This window comes from Meriones unguiculatus, chromosome 8 (assembly GCF_030254825.1).
Source record: "Meriones unguiculatus strain TT.TT164.6M chromosome 8, Bangor_MerUng_6.1, whole genome shotgun sequence".
Taxonomy (NCBI): domain Eukaryota; kingdom Metazoa; phylum Chordata; class Mammalia; order Rodentia; family Muridae; genus Meriones; species Meriones unguiculatus.
The window spans coordinates 90,534,028-90,550,949 of NC_083356.1; the positions used below are offsets into that span (position 1 = coordinate 90,534,028).

General features: G+C 44.5%; 1 protein-coding gene across 2 annotated transcripts in view; it reads left to right on the forward strand.

Moving 5' to 3' along the window:
• Kif5c (kinesin family member 5C) overlaps positions 1-14,315 on the forward strand; it is a 148,892-nt gene extending 134,577 nt beyond the window's left edge. The window contains exon 26 of one of the 2 annotated variants that reach the window (XM_060390134.1): positions 10,463-10,585. The gene's annotated coding sequence lies outside the window, so the exon portion shown is untranslated. Of the gene's footprint in view, positions 1-10,462; positions 10,586-10,623 lie in introns of those variants that run through there. The other variant, XM_021654036.2, reaches the window with a different exon arrangement.
• Positions 14,316-16,922: the final 2,607 nt, after the last annotated feature.

Sequence of the window (16,922 nt, forward strand, 5' to 3'; positions counted from 1 at the left end):
TTCAAGAGAAACAACTGTAACACTTCATTTCTTTCTTTACTCATTGAGTTACAAGTGGTTTATGATGACTTGAGCTGAAGTTGAAATCCCTTAAGCATACTTTATCCATCTAGTTCCCATAGCTGGGTGCTTTCTGTATGTACCTAAGTTTCAGGCACTTCCTGAGATTAGTGAATTATTTACATCCTAAATGTTAATGAGCTTCCTTCCAGGATGGAATGTTTTAATTTCAGAGAAAATTGCTACACAACATTCCATGCCTTCCTCTGGCTTTTAACTTTCTTCCTATACTCTCCTATGATGTTCTCTGAACCTCAGAGGGGGTGACCTAGATGTCTATCTAAGGCCAAGAATTAAGCTACTATATCACGGCAACAGTATGTTGTTCTTAAGAGCTTCACCAGAGGTTATGAGCTTCCGTGTTGTGCCATCATTTAAAAAGGAAGTTTCTCTTCCCGGCCAACTTCTGAGAGCAACAGTGATCCCCAGTCATGTGCCCAGATTTTTAGAAGGCAGTTTGACAGGCACATTGCACCTATTTAATAAAGCCATGGCAGCTGCTCTTCCACTGGGTCCTGTGAACATCTCCAGCCTCACATTTTTGTTTTTGCTTACAGTACCAGAAATGTATTACCTTCTGTAGAATGGGCTTTAAATCTAACTGGAGAGCAGTTGGTCATACATCAAACCATCTATGCTACCATCATACCTGTAGTCACATCTTGCTTGGCATTTTGATAGTGTGGCATGAAGGGAGGATTGTTGGTGATAGTTTTTACCCAGCAGCCTGTACAGCACCTCTCAGCATCATGAAAGCCAGCCAGCAAGGGAGGAAGTTTCCAGTTCAGTCCCAACTCAGTTTCTCTGTTTTATAATTGCTATATGTGTCATCTTTGCCAATGAGGTCTTACTATTTAGTTCTGGCATGGAACTAACAGCAGCTGCAATGACCTTTCGCTGTTTTGGGGGGATGGGGTGGGATTATCTCTAGCCAACAACTCCTAGAGAGTTAGCACACTGTTGTCACTGAGACTTTTTTTTCCCCACTGTAATTATATAACAATATTTTGGCTTCTAGGAGTGCTCTCTTCTGCTCTTGTAGAATGCGTTCATTTAAGTTCAACAGGTGCCTTAACTGCTCTTCCACATGCTTTTATTTGTCTGTAAAATGCTCAAGAGTTGGCATTATACAGTACAACCTTTTTACAGAGTGTGGGCAGGACCGCTGAAGGACCATTGTCATCCATTTCAAGTAAGTGCCAGTTGGTTGTGAGCAGCTAAGGGCATACCAGAAAAGAAACCTTAACAAGCTCTAATACAGTATAACAAAAGATCTCAAAAAAATTCTTCCTTCAAAATACAGTGTTAGAAGCTGGGTATGGTGGCACACATTTTTAATCCCAGCACTTCAGGAGGCAGAGAGCAGGTGGATCTCTGTGAGTTAGAGGCCAACCTGTTCTACAAAGCTACAGGTTGACTGTTCTACAGTCAAGGCTACACAGAGAAACTGTGTCTTTAAAAAAAAAACAAAAACAAAAACAAACAAACAAACAAAAAAAAAACAGAAAGAAAATTTAGCTCTCTTATCTGTAGACATACCTTTGAGTCATCCAGCCTCCTCATACTGCTGCTGTCATGGGGCTGCTGTGGGTCTTTTTACCTGTTGTCGGTGAGACCAACTTGAAGGCTTAATCCAAAGAGGGCTGCAGCCTTCCCCTGCTGCTGAAACTGGCTCCTCCGTTCAGATAGGCTGCAGCGTGGTGCTAGGACCCTTGCCTTCTCACCAGCCTGGACTGGGTAAATATTCTGTGCCTTCCAACATTTTATATCTTATACTCTGCTCACCCAGGGCAAGTTTAATCTTTGTCATCTATATTATCTTATCACTTATATCTTTCGTGAACTGCTGCTCAGGCTTTAGAGCCTTTTAGAAGCCTGCTAGCACACATCTTCCTACACTTGGTAGCCCGTGCAAATCCCTTGTCTATTTTACCCCCTTTTCGTCATCTCTTGATTGCTGTTGTGTTTTCTGAACCCAGTTTACACATTGCCTGTGTAGTTCAGATCTGCCAGAGCTTCTCTTACATCATGAAGATCACATTTCACCACAGTGCTCAGCAGAGCCACCAAGGCCCCATACCATTGCTGGGGTCCCCACTGAGTCATTCTCTTTTTTAACTTTGTGTTAATAGGCCCACCAGTCTCAGTGAGTCAGGCAACAAATACTGCCTCTCCCAAGCTGACTCCCTCCGTGGTGCCCTTCATCCTTTTATCATCTTCCAGTCCCTCCTATTTATGAGGACCTCGCCTGCGGACAACGTTGAGTGCTAATGGTTCCTGTGATCAAGTCCGTTGGTTTCCCTCATGCTGACAGTTCCCGTTCCCAGTTCTGTCTCAAGGAATGCTACTTCGTTTCTTCATTGCCACAGCACTCAGATTGATCCCGTCTGCACCTGTGTCCCACATCCTCACAGGTCAGGCTGTGACAGGTCCCTTTATAGCCCCCCCCAACCAGTTCAAGAAGCTGAGAGACAGATACTTCCTGGTTCTCATGGTTTTACATGGGTTTCTCTGTGTAGCCATGGCTGTCCTGGAACTCACTCTGTAGACCAGGCTGGCCTGGAATTCAGAGATGTGTCTGCCTCTAACTCCCAAGTGCTGGGATTAAATGTGTGTGTCACCACCACCCCACCTCATGGGCTATTTTTAAGACCCACACGTACATGCTGAGTCACGGATTCTCCTTTTCTCTGTAATAATAATCAGACCTGAGGGCTTTTTTTTTTTTTTATCACTTTTCCTTTGTTCTCTTCTTCCTCACTATCTGACATCTTCCACAGGCTCCAGCTTTTTGGGTCCCAGAAAGGGCTCTTGAACAGAGTGTGTTGCATTCTCATACCCATTCTCATACCCATAAGTGGCAAGGCAATACCTCTATCTCATCCTCTTTTTTCCCATTTTCTTCTCCAAATTGGGCAAATATAGAGGCAAGCAGTTACTATATGTTCTTCTGCCATTGAAACCATAAACTCCTACCCAGGAAGACAACTAGGCCTCAGTTCCATGCCCTTTCCACTCACAGCGGGGGGCAGCCAACTGGTACCATGACCAGTTAATAATCTCACCTCACACACATCACTTTCAGAGACTGTAACACGTGGTTTAATCAGCTCTTTGGAGGCATCTCAGAGTCAAGGTAGACCCCATCCACCAAGGATTCAGGCTGCCCCATACCAAGCAGAGAAAGATGGCACTCCTTGATTCTCCACCAAGATGGGGAAGCCACTGATATGACAGCTTGGCCTTGGTTAGGTGTCGTATCACAAGTCTATGAAAGATGCAGACACCACTTAGAGCAAGAAGGCACACCATCTCTTTCCACATAGGGAACGCTAGCCGTGTTAGAATTTCTCTCACAGATGGCGTACCCTCCCACGGGTCAGCATGAGTTACATGTCTTTTATTTTATTTTCATAGATCTTACTTCGGGTTTATTTGTAAAAGCAGCACAGGACACTGGTCATCTATAAATAGTGTATAGATAGGTGTGTTGCACCAGTCCATCTGTCTTCACATTTTCTACAGAGCCTTCACAGGGGCCTAGCACCTCTGGGAGCCCAAGCTGGGGCTGAAGCCTGGGCCTTAGCTGGGGCTGTGGCCTGCCTTGGTTTGAACCTTGGGTGTTAGCTAGCAGAGCCTATGACCCTTGGCCATGTAGCTTTGAATCTGCTACCCAAGCTTGGGGTGAGCGATGAAAGCTCACCCAAGGGCTGAGTTTGCAGCTGGGGCCCTTTGGCCTCTTGTACCTAAAGGCTATAGGCTTCACAAGGGCCTTGATGGCCTCTGTGTGCACACCCATTGTCTTTGTGTTGTTTCCTGCATCTTCTTCAGGCCTGTCTTGTTGGGCTTCTTGGCAAAGCGCATGTTCCTCAGGAACTTGGAGTCAACCCCATTAAAGGATTTGTATTTTTATGAGCTGGGTTTCTTAATACAATTTCTGTGCCATTTATGGGACTAGTTATGTGTGGTATGGCTCTTGGATTTGGCCATTTCTGCACCCATGGCTTCCTCAGTGCCTGGGGCCAGAAGAGAAAGAGATAGGCCCATGGTGCAGCCTAGTTACACGTCTTAACACCTCTGCAGGGGCCATGCAATCAATCCTTCCCATCCCTTCTTTATTTCTACTTTTATTTTTCTATTCCTGATTAGGTACTGTTTGTGTTGTGTGACATCATTCCTGGAGATGCAACACAAATGTATTTTTTTTTTATCCCAGATGACAGACAAAAGTAGTGATTACACCAAAGTTCATCTTGGTGAATCAGTGAGATTCATTAGGGTTACAGGAACGGGGTTGACTCCAAGACAGCTGCCTCACTGAAAGTCCACTCCAGCTGGAACCCCACATGACTTGTAGGTAGCTCAGCAGGTGGGAGGATCTCCTCTGTAGTCCTTATCTAACCTCGCTAGGATATGGGTAGGGGGATGCTTATATATCTGGTCTGCTTCAGTGACTTCCTGAGACTTGTGGGTTGCTTATTTCCATAGTCATAATAGAACTCTTCATTTTGGAGGGAATTGCTCTACAACTTGTGGACAGGAATCTGGAGCTCAGCAGAGGTCAGAGTCAGAAGCTCAGAGAGTGAATACGCACAGATAGTGTTTAATATCTGATGTCTTAGAGAGAATCCACAGGGTAAAGAGGGGAATAGAGGTTGGGGACAGGTAGACTGGCCCGATTACTGACACATAGGAGGTCATAAAAAAGAAGTGACACTAGGGGAAGTCTGAGTAGAAGGATGTGAGGTTAAAGGGAGGGAGAGACTGGGTGGTTGATGAAAGGCAGATGGTGGTGGTTGGGCAGCTTTAGGGGAATTTTTGTGAGGAATGAGTCAGCTACTGTGCACTCTATGAGGATGTGGGGTTGAAATAGGTGCCATTCTCTTAAAAAGTGGATGATGTTGTAGCTGGCTATTAATCATTGGTATCCATTCAGCTAAGGTGGCAGGGATGGAAGTGCAGGTGCAGCAGAAAGGTAGGTGTGGTGGGCACCGAGGTCAAACTGCTCAGCATTGGGCCTCCTTCTCAAGCAAATAAGAAGCAAAGATTATCAGCAGGGACAGAGGGAGGGGAGAAGGGCTGTATGCCTGAGAATACAGAAGGTGTGAAATGGTCCTCTCAGTCAGTGTGAAGTGCTTGTTTGAGGCTCCACACTGAGTGAAGACACCCAATTAAATATTTATTCAGCCCTCGTTTCTGAGGGCCCCTGACATAGCTTCTTTTCTTGGCAATGCTTGTTCGAATGTGTCCACCAGATGGCGCTAGGAGGGCATTGCTGAATCTTCATTTATTAGACTTCAATAGCATGTATGTCTGTGGTGCCCCCTCCCTCTGTGTGTGTGTGTGTGTGTGTGTGTGTGTGTGTGTGTGTGTGTGTAGATGAACATGGGTATAAAATTATTGCTTCTACATTTATATAGGGAGATAGCCATTTCTTTCCCTTTTATTTAACTTTCTCAAACATGACAGGTAAAAGAATATTTCTAAGGAATACAATTCTCAGAGGCCCCCAACATTAGTTGAACTTATTTTATGATAACACTTAAATGTTTATAGATTTAATTCCCTTTTCTTACATATTTAACGTGGCCATAGGGTCAAAACAAAATGAGAAATTATATTAAAACAAAACCACAAGTCAAAAATCCAAAATTCTTAACCTTAGCATGATTTAATAAAAGATGAGTTGAGTTTTCGTTGAAAATCAGCAGCGGAGTACAGTGTGGCTGCCATGTGCTGCAGCTGCCATGTCTGATGTGCCCTTGCCTGCATGTGCCTCGACCAGCCAGGGTATCACAGCCCCTTGGGAAACCCACAGATGCCTCTTCCTGTGCCTGGCATGCATCATTTCCCTACTGGTGGCTAGCCTGGAGACAGTTAAGGTCAGCGAAAAAATTAAGTATGAAGCAGTAGGTGTGTGTGGATGCTTTGGGAAACTTTGGTAAAATGTTTGGTGCCATTTTGGAAACCATATTGATGGTATACCAATACAGGGCTTGGGAAGTATATTTAATGAAGCAAGTTGGTGTTTTTTTCTGTTCTGGTTTTTTTATTTTGAAACCTAAAGAACACACTTGGGTAGCCATTCCCACAGCCTGGCTGGATCCCCTGGTTAGCATGGCCCCAGAGGAGCCCAGGTACCCCCACGTGACCCTCTGTCTCTGCTCCACATGATATTCCCTGGACTGGTCACTTTCATTGGAGGATATCTGTCTTCTTTTGGTCCTGCTTCTTCAGGATTTCTAATGTGAATAAAACAAATAATTGTGAATTATTAAGTTCCTGGCTAATGGGATGGAAATGGAAGTGTGGTGAAGCTCTGCCTGTGTTCAGTGCTGTTTGCTACCTCAGTAGTCCGCTGTGACCCAGCCTGAAATCCTGGCTCCTCTTCTGCCTGGCTGTATACCTCTGCTCCAGAGATGGACCCATATACTTCGAATGCACACATTGCTTTCTAGCCTCATCACAGTGACTGGGCCTCATGCATAGGAGTTCTCGGATGTGCAGCAAAGATAGATTATTCAGTAATTCTAACACAGGCCTCTCCTGCATGTTTGCTCGGCTCCCAGTGCCCACACTCTTTTCACCATCTTCACTTACTGGAAGCCGAAGCCATAAACTTCGGGCCCAGTCATGGTATGGGTGTGTCTTCCTTTGATCAGAAGAAGCTCCAACCTTCTCAGAACCCCTACCGTCTCTACTGCTTTCCTTCCTCCATTCAAGTAGAGTGGAACTTCCTCTCCAAGCCCTTGGCTTCTATTATACCATAGCCCTTCCCTTTAGCTCCTTGGCTGTGGGCTGAGCTTCCAAGGGGGATGCTTACTCACTCTGCCCTCATCTGTCTCTCTGTCTCTCTCTGTCTCTTCATCTGTGACTTTCTGTCTTAATCACCCAAATCCCATTTGTCTGGCACCGCTGTTAGGGTGACCTTTCACCATCGGCCTGTCTTTGCTGTGGTACCCAGTCACAAGTAAATTATCTTGTGTATCCTGAAGATGCTCACACAGCTAGCTGTCCTCAGCAGAGGGGTCACACTGCACAGGGAGGGTGGAACAGATGTGGTTGTCAGCCTAGCCCCTGAAGCTGTGACACTGAGTCTTATCGATGGCACGAAGGGATCCTCCAGACAGGTGCAGCCCACCTCCCAACCTCCAGACCATTCAGATTGCCGTTCCAAAACCCTAGCAGATGGTAACTAGATGAGTACAAAGTTCTTTCATCTGAGGAGCATAAACGATGACTAGACTCTGAAATGGTGCGGCACCACTTCGGTCTGAGCCTGGCTCTCACCAGCTGGCCAGGTCACTTGGTCTTTGTGTCTCTGTGTGGCCAGCACTTACTTACAGGGTCCTTTGAGGATCAAATGTCCTAGTGTGCCCCCAAAGCATAGGGTCTGTGGGCATAAGCCAGGCATTTGCAAGTCTCATAAACTGGAGTGAAAGAAGAGCAAGTCCCAAGGGTAGGTCTGTGCACACGAGTGCAGGCATAAATGGCATTTTTAAGGAAAGATGATTTTTGAAAACCCTTAGCTAAGTGGCATTGCTTTGCACTTTTGCAAACCATTTTATCTGCTTTAAACAGATAGCGGCTCCTTCTCCGATGTGATTCTGATTCTGTTTCTCTGCCTTGGCTGGAGTATATGAAGAAAGCAGCTGTCCTTGCCACTTCAGAGAAGATTCTTGCCTGGTGCAACAAAATGCAAGGGTCCTTTCCTAAGGATCTGATGAGACAATATGGAAGGAATTAAAAAAGAAACCCAGACAAGAACTTAGCAAAAATTTGACCTTGGTAGTACTGACTAATCTCATAGTAGTTGTGAGTCTGGGGTCTAAAGAAAGAGAAATAGGTCTGCAGGGACCAGGACAGAGGTACCTGCGGTGGGCAGTGCTGGTGGCTTGGAAACTACCACAGATAACTGGGAGACTTCATGGCACCAGGAAGAACTTGCTCCAGTAGTCTGGCTTATGTGGTTCTCGTAGTCAGAAATGCAGAACGGTTCCTCTGCAGCAGATTGCACCACAGCGATAAGCAAAGTGCAACTGGTAATTCTTATAAATGGGGATTGAACTGTAGAAAGAGAAAGATAAAACTATGTACCGTTTGGATTAAGCTTAAATCCACTGCAAGCAATTTCAAAAGCCAACGTTGAGGACTGGAATCTAAATACTTCTTGCAAAACCCATAAATATATATAAAATTAGCTCCTTTCCGCCTTCTCCGCCCATTCTAAAGCAAGGTGATTTTATTTCCTTCTAAATCTGGTCACACATTCTCACTCTGAATTGCTGGCCTCAGGTTGGCAGGGCCTCAGGTTGGCAGAGCCTCAGTTCAGCCTGATCTTCAGTTCTGGTCATTTGCAACTGTTAGGAGGGTGTGCAACTTTTCTACACCCTGGAGAGGTCAAGAGAAGCAGGTGTTAGAGGTCTCAGGATTCCCTGGTCTCCTGGGATGAAAACGGGCAGATACAGTTTTATTTGTTTGTGTGTGTGTGTGTGTGTGTGTGTGTGTGTGTGTATAGAAATAATTTACCTTCAATGTTTACTTCCATTTTCCATGGTGGATTCATCAAAGGAGATGGACTTTCGGGTGGTGGGAGGATGGGTGGAGATATTCTAGCTGACCCAAAACAATCTGAAAATTAGAGGGAAGGGGGACACTTCATTCGAGTGAAGAAAGAACTCTATCTAGGCATCTGCATTTTCATTCAGCGGCCTGTCATAATGTGCCTCTTTCTTGCTGCCCTTGAGGTGACTAAAGTAAGCAGGCTGGGCCTCCTTTGTGGCCCCCATTTCTTTTAAGCTGTCAGCCCAAACATGCTGGATCTTGTACATGGGGGGATTGGAGGATTCGAATGCCATCTTTCTCAGGGAAATCTCCTCCCTTCATGGTCTGCTGGAGTTATTGAGACTGCACTACAGCGCTTGTGTGTTGAGTGCTTCCTGTGTCAACACGGTTGCCTGTAGGCATTGTGGCAGGCCGCAATCCCAATGGAAGGTATGCACCCAGCACCTCCCTGCCTCCTGGCACCCAGGAAGACCAATCTCCCTCTGCCCAAATGGTGTGCTTGGAGGAATGAACCCTTAGGTGAAGCGGGACTTCAAGGCTGCTGTTCAAAAAGCCTTCCTGCACGCAACAGGAAACTCTCTCAAGAAGGGCCGAATGTAAAATATGTCCTTTCTACAAACTGTTTCACTTCTCTGTAACGACTAGAAATTGCAAGATTATCATCAAAGGTTTGCATCCCTTACAGTCAGGCAAGGTTGTAAACATGGGAAATGACACGGAATGAGATTCCTACCCATTTACTGCACGGGCCCAGGAGGAATGGTTACTCTTAGAAAGCATGAACTGTCCTTCCCTGCCCGTTTTCTCTTGTTCTGTGTTCCTCCTTCCACTTTTGTATCCATGTATAATTTATGTTGTGTTTATTTACACAAAATACGTGATACTGCTTGCACTATTATAAGTGAGGAGCTTGTCGAGAAACAGCGTGGAGAGAGTTCTGTGGCAGGACTGTGAGACACTGCAGGCGGGCATGAGTTTGCACTGAAGGCTGGAGGCGGATGGGAAGTAGAGGTCAGGCTGTGGGGTCTTGTTTAAACTCAGGAGAACAGATACGTTTTTCTTTGTGTCTGTCGTATTTCCTGTTGTGCCTCTTCTTTTGGCTTTCTAAGGATGAGGCTGTACCTGCCCATTGTGTCCCTAACTCTTCAACCTGAGGGTACCAGGAGCTCTGCAGGGAATCCATGGGTCAGATTACAGATGGGTCAGACCCCCACGATGCTGGCAGGAATTGATTCTTTTGCTGTGTTCTGAGTGTCGAGTTTATTAGAGTTAAGAGAAGACCACTCAGAGCTGGTCCAAGACCCCCATCCTGGGGACCTGCCCAGAGTCAGATGGACAGACTTCCAGAGACGGAGGCAAACTCTAAGGGGTTGTACTGAAATGTCCGTGTCTCCATTGCAGCGAAACACCACTTCTGACTCAGTTCTCCATGCCTGGGTCAGGACCAGGGCTGACCTGCCTGCGGATGCCAGTACTGGTTAATGAGTGAAGTCTGATTGTCCCTAAGGACAGGAAGTGCTTTGCGAAACTCTGACGGCACACAGATTCAGAATGCAATGACTTAGAAAAGAATATGGAGACTGTGTCAGGACGACAGAGTACTTAAACCCAGGATGGGGGAAGCTATACAATCCATTATGTTAGCCAAATCCCAACTGAGAAGCGCTGATGGAGAAAAATAGACACCAGACTGAACACAGGCTCAGGGCGGGCTGGAGTGTGTGAGAATCTCTAATGGCCATACTGTAGTGAAAAACAGCTGCATGTGTACATACCGAAGTAATATTTTAATACTGGAGTACATAAACGCATTATTAAGATTAACTTTTCCTTTCAGCTTTACTTTTTCATGCAGATAGTGAACGAAATAAGTGGCTCCCATTGTATTTGTAACAAGACAGCTCTGCCCTGACCATCTAGACTGAATCGAAAGGCCTGAGGAATGAATCTCTGCTGCTCCCTAATGCCTGTGTTCTCTCTTCCGTTCTTTCTCAACAGATCTGACTCCATGTAGCATGAAAAGGACTATATTAGTCATCAGTTCCTTTACTTCCCCCAACTATACAGTTTCCATTTCTTTTTACACTCGCTTGCCCAGCCGTCTGTAGTACACCAGATTCGGGTGTTTGCGTTGTATAGAATTTGTGTGCACAGATCCGTGTGTGGATCCTTCTCCTAAGAAATCGGAAAGAGGTGGTTACACAGTGCCTACTTCCTGCTTGGAACCGTTACCACTTCTCGGCCTCCAGGGTTGCGTGGTCTCTGGAGGTCCCTGCAGTGCACTGACCCATTGGAATGGAACACCCCGCTGTGCCATCCGAGAGGGACAACCAAGTGGTGTGGAATCGGTGACCATGCTCTGCCTCGACTGTCTGGTTTCCTGTAAAATAAACACATTACTTTATATTTTTAGGGGAACAAAAAAACAAAACAAAACAAAAGTGCTGCTATAGGGTTCAAAATTTTCATTCTGAACACTTTTCCAAAAGCAACCCCAGAGAGCATTTTAAATATCCTGGTCATACCTTTGGATCTGTAAAATATACCTTTTAGTATGGCACCTGTTAAAATGCAAAGCAGATTTCTTCAAGGCAGAAAAACAGTTTGACAATAGCAGTGTAGAATTTGCTCATTCAGACACATCTATGAAAATGCAAAGAGTCCTACCATTCACCTCCAAGCTGCTTGCTGGTGAGCCTGCAGCGACTCAGCTCTGCCAACCCAGCTGTTTGGACACCATTCCTATAGAAGTATCGAAAATGCTGCAGAATTGAGATGGGCTGCCGCCCCTCCTCATCGCTTCCTCCAGATCCTCTGAACCTGCACTGGGATAGCCTCTTTCTCTAGCAAACCATCATTTGCTTGAGGAGCTATTGCTAAAGAAATCCAGCGTCACTGCAGTGTTTGCAAAATAATTCCCTGGGGAGAAAGTCACTGATGAGATTCATGCCTGCGTTTTTATTGTAACCCATCATTGTAAACTGCTGATTTGAATTCTTTCTTCGGCACCAAATAGGCTTTTTCTCCTTCTAGGCACAGTTACGAGGTGGGGAAAAAATGAGTATAACCAGATTGGGTTTTTTGTACATTTAGATATGACTTTATTCAGCTCCATGAATCTAAAGGTGACTCCCTTACTTCCAGTTGGGCATACTAAAAGGATCCGTTGCCAAGTAGTAGAGTGCAAGAGAAACTGACAAGTTTAAGTAAGTTAAGTAAGTTGACCTTATGTGCTGCTATTTGTTTTCATTAATTTGAGGGCTTAGTTAGTAACATTCCCATCCATCTCAGAGAAATTATCCTTCCTGTCATCTTAGGTGCCCAAGAAGTGTGAGCTTGCTCTGTCTTCTGCAGCTGACACCACTGGAGTAAAGTTTATGCCAGGGGGAGACTTTGGGCTTTCTCATGGCTGCGAGGTTGTGGGCAGAAAAAGTGGAAGTAGGTAATATGTGTGCTTATACACATGCATGTGTGTAGAATGCTGAGGGTCATGTATGCTACCTTCCCGATTCTTTCTACATAGACTTCACCTAACAAAGCAATACTGCTTTCACTTAATTTATTTGTTAGATGTTGCCCTTTATTTACAGTATTTTGTTTTTAACTGGGCAGGAAAAGGCAACTTCTATTGAAGTACTTATTTTACAACGATGATTTTGGGTTTGTTTAACTGTGTTCACTTTGTTTAATTTTGTTGCCACTGTCTGCTCAACATAACTGTTTGGCTGCTATTTGGAGTCCAATGGAAGGGTCCTTTGCAGGGCAAGTTTGCAAATCTTATCCGGTACTAACTAATGCTGGATTAGAAGCTTGTTTTCTGTGTTTTCCTCTGACTTTGAAAGCTGAAATATTGGCCTTTAAGAGGACTACCAATCAAACGCTTCTCGTCCATAGGCCTACTAGTATCTTTTAGACAACTGTGCTGCTATGTGTTTGGAAATTGGGCACAGGTCAGTAATATCCTGTTCTTGGCTTTCATTAATATCCATTATTAAATGGATGGTTTTAGATTATTTCTAAAGCAATTCTCCCCCAGGTTCCCTTTTTCTGCTTCTGAAGAACTGTGGGTCACTTTCAAGTTTTAAGAGGCAGCATTCATTTGTAGTTCACATTACTTGATCTCTACAAGGGCTTTACAAAATTCACTCTGCTTTTATTCACAGAGAAAGTTGGCTTTGATGTCTTTTAGAGATGATTCTGCTAGTTGCTGATCAGCCAGTCAGTTCATCTAGCGCCAGTCTTTATAAGACCTCTAATCTAATTTTCTCACACTGTGACTAAAAGCCAGACACATCATTGGAACAGATTATGTGGTTTATTCAAGTGATCCCTTAATCTCACTTTATCTATTAATTCTCTTATCAGGTCAGTGGACTCTCAGGCAACTTCGGTAAAAGGCCATGTTTATAAAATTTTCATTGTTGCCAGACTCTTAGATTCTATACCCTAAACCCAAAAATCCCTCTTCTGTACAGCCAGGCGGATGCTTTCATTTTCGGTCATATGCTGCATATTGCTGGCATATATGTTAATCTGTATTCTCCTCTGAGTAGTTTCTGTCTCATGCCTACTTCTTGAAAGTTTACTCTGAGGTGCTGGATGAGAAGAGCCAGATGGTTTATCCAAATAACCTCTACCTGCAGGACAGTGGGGTGCTGATTATGAGTGTTATTGAAAGATAGAAGTTATAACACCAACTGCATTTGGTCAGTTCTTAGAGAATCCTGTATGTAGGTCTCATCTCGTCAAATGCTGAACAGTTTGCTTAATTGGATGGCAGGTATAGGACAGTAAGAAGCGTTAGGCCTTTTAAAGGATGTAGAGTTGCATGGTGAAGAAAATAACAATTTGTAGAAATGTTGGAATAAGTGAAGGGATGAAAATATTTGTCTAGAATGTAGATCCAGTGACTCCTGGAAGCCTTCAAGCCCATGTAGAGAAGTGATTTTTTTGGTCTCGGGACGGTACCAAGGCTTCACCAGAGCTTGAGAGGGTGGGGCTCTTATCAGCTTCACTTTCCTAGAAGAAAAGTGAAGGAACACAAAGCTTCCATAGTCCCTTCCTTTAAAGGTCAGGCGCCATTGGGACTCTAGTTAGAAGACATTGGGAAGCTTGTCATTAGCTAAAGTTTGTCTCTGGGCCAAGTTCCACCTCATTGTCTCATCCTGACTATCTTGAGCAAGCTAAAGAGTCATCACTGTTTAAAACTGCTTCGCAACATAATTTTGAGTTGTTAAACGAATATTGTGTAAGGACCAGATAACTGCCAAAGGAAGCACTGGTCTATGAAGTCTGCTTAGTTACTGAAAATTGTGTATCAATTTGAAACACTTCCCGTGTGCGCAGATACAAGGGGAATAGGGCTTTCTGTAGAATTCTGTCTAGTTTGTAAAGTGTCGTGTGTGCACAGATGTGTGTTCTCTGGGCTTTACGTTCTGTACAATAGATTCCAGTCAAAAAAATTGTGGATAAACTTGTTTCTGTGGTTTGATGGGGAGAATGTATTTAAATAGCTATCCTGTGAGATAGAAATTTCCCCAAAGATCTGGAAGTAACCCTCCCTGGCCCTCGGGAAACTCTTGGTTATCCCTGCGGTTCTAAAACGAAGATGTACGGATACTCTGGCAGACTGCATGTTGTATAATTTGAAAATACTCAAAACTGGAAAATAAAACTGAGTTAAACTTTGACTGGCCTGGTGTCCTCAATCTATCCTCAGCAGGGTGTCTGATGTGAGGTCAAGAAGTGTGTGTTGGAATGAACCATCTTTTGAAAGAAGTTCATTTCAAATGAGTAGTCATTCCAACATATGATACTGCCTAAGTCATTTTTGCCTTTTTCACCCCTTGGCATTTTGCTTAAATTTGCTTTCATACCTGGGCAATGGTGGTACCCTACTTTAATCTCAGCACTTGGGAGGCAGAGGCAGGTTGATATGAGTTTGAGGCCAGCCTGGTCTACAGAGTGAGTTCCAGAAAGGCCAAGGGTACACAGAGAAATCCTGTCTCAAAAAAAAAAAAATGCTTTCACATTAACACAAAATAATAATAATGATAACAATAATAATTCTACCTTATTTCTGAAAAAAATAGCTATGGACTTTTAAGTGTCTTTTTTTTTAGAGTGATAAAATATGGAGAAAGGATTTTTGGGGGGCTCATTGTTTTAGAGTGTCTCTACCATAGTAAGGAAAAGCATGGCTTGAAAGGCTTACCCATGTCACTGGGAGTACCTGTCAACATCATGGTTACCAGGAAGCAAAATAAGGAGGCTGGAACCCCAGGCAGGGATAACCCTCAAACACCCCTAGTGATCTGCTTCAGTCAGCTGGGCTCCGCAGCCTTCAAAACAACAAGAAAAGCTGGGGACCAAGTGCTCCGTACATGAACCTATAGGGGATGTGTAAGATCCAAGTGCTGTTGAGTAGTGGTGCACGCCTTTAATCCCAGCACTCGGGAAGCAGAGGCAAGCAGATCTCTGTGAATTCGAGGCCAGCCGGTTCTGCAGAGTGAGTTCCAAGCCAGCCAGGGCTGTTTCTGTACAGAGAAACCATGCCTCAAAACAAAACAAAACAAAATAAAAGGTTCAGATGCTATCATCAACTATGTAAAAAGCTCAGTAGACCAGCAGGTGAAAGTCTGAGTTTCTTCCTGCCTGAGAGAGGTATTTATTCTCATGGCTGGCATAGGGCACTGATGTCTTGCATCTGAAGAAACAGAGTAGTACTGTTTGTGCTGAACGCCTCTTGGTATCTTTTGAGAATGCTTGGGCCATATGCCTTTCTGTTTTGTGTTGGTGCTTAGTTTTAAGGTACAAATCTGAAATCTCACGAGAAGACACTAGAGTCACTGAGGCCTCTGGAGAATAACTAACGACAGGACACAATGTTATCTGCTTAATCATATTTTTTACTAAGAACCCTTCCCTGCCTCCAGTCACTGGGGTCATGTGACCACACATGGAATTGCATGTGTAAATCATCTTTGCTCTTGGGGTTTTGTTGCTTTTGCTAATGGTGCATCGGAGCCAGCCAAGCCTCTTTGCTTTAATCAATTGAAAACAAAGAAGATGGATGGGGGCTAGAGTGAAGGCCTGGTCTTTTAAGAAAACTAGCTCCTCTTCCAGGTGACCAGGGTTCAATTCCCAGCACACATTGGTGGCTCTTTGTAACTCCAGTCCTAGAGGATCTGATGCCCTCTTCTGGCGTCTGGGGGCACTGCATGTACATGACACACACAATAATACATGCAGGGAAAACACCCAAACAAAATAATGAAATGACTTCAGTAATTTTAAAGTGGAAAAGAAGAATGCTAAATGAATGGCTAATAAGGGTAATTGTGGACACTGCAAATGCTGTGCTTTTATGAGATCTATCTACCTGTCTAGAAATTATTCTCCACACAACTCAAAAGAGGTGCTATCCAGATAGGATGTTGTTGAAGGTACTTAGGTAGTTAACTCTACCCCTGCTTGTTTAAGATGGGAAGCAGCCACAGAGGAGGACAATGCAGCAGGTCCTGATGAGACCTGATAAGCTAGGGTCAGATGGAAGGGGAGGAGGACCTCCCCTATCAGTAGACTTGGAGAGGGGAATGGGAGGAGATGAGGGAGGGATGTTGGGATTGGGAGGGGATGAGGGAAGGGGCTCCAGCTGGGATACAAAGTGAACAAACTGTAATTAATAAAAAAAATTTAATTAAAAAAGATGGGAAACAGTCCTCTGAAAGCAACAGATCACCAAGCCCATTTCAGTAACAGCAAGGTGACCCCCACAAATCAGGAACATGGCTCTGCTCTGCAGCGGGGCTACCATGATAGTTCCTGGGCGGGGGCGGGGGGGGGAGTCTTTCTCCAGGTCTCCTGTCCCTGGCTCTGAGACACACCTAAGCCTTTCCCACAACCACTGAGCTGAAGCATCCTCGGGACAAAGTGAACTGAAGAATTATCTGCCCAAGCAGTCTCTGGTGACATGAGTGTGGCAGGTATACCTCTGCCATTGGTGACAGCCATAACTTGGAATGTGTACATAGTACATTGTACATTGTACAATAGTACATTGAACAGAGAAAGAGGAGACATGCTCTGACACCTGATATGACAATTTGGGATCCCCGAAAAGTGGCCTCTTAAGCTGTGGGATAAATGCTTTCTCCTTGGCATTTAGTGGTTATTTTATCCAAACTGCAAGAAAACACCAATTTCTGTGTGGTTAGTTGGGCTCAGAATTATTTTTTTTAAAACACGGGTAACCACTGTTGGGAGCCTCTCCTTACTATGCCTCAAATGACACAGGC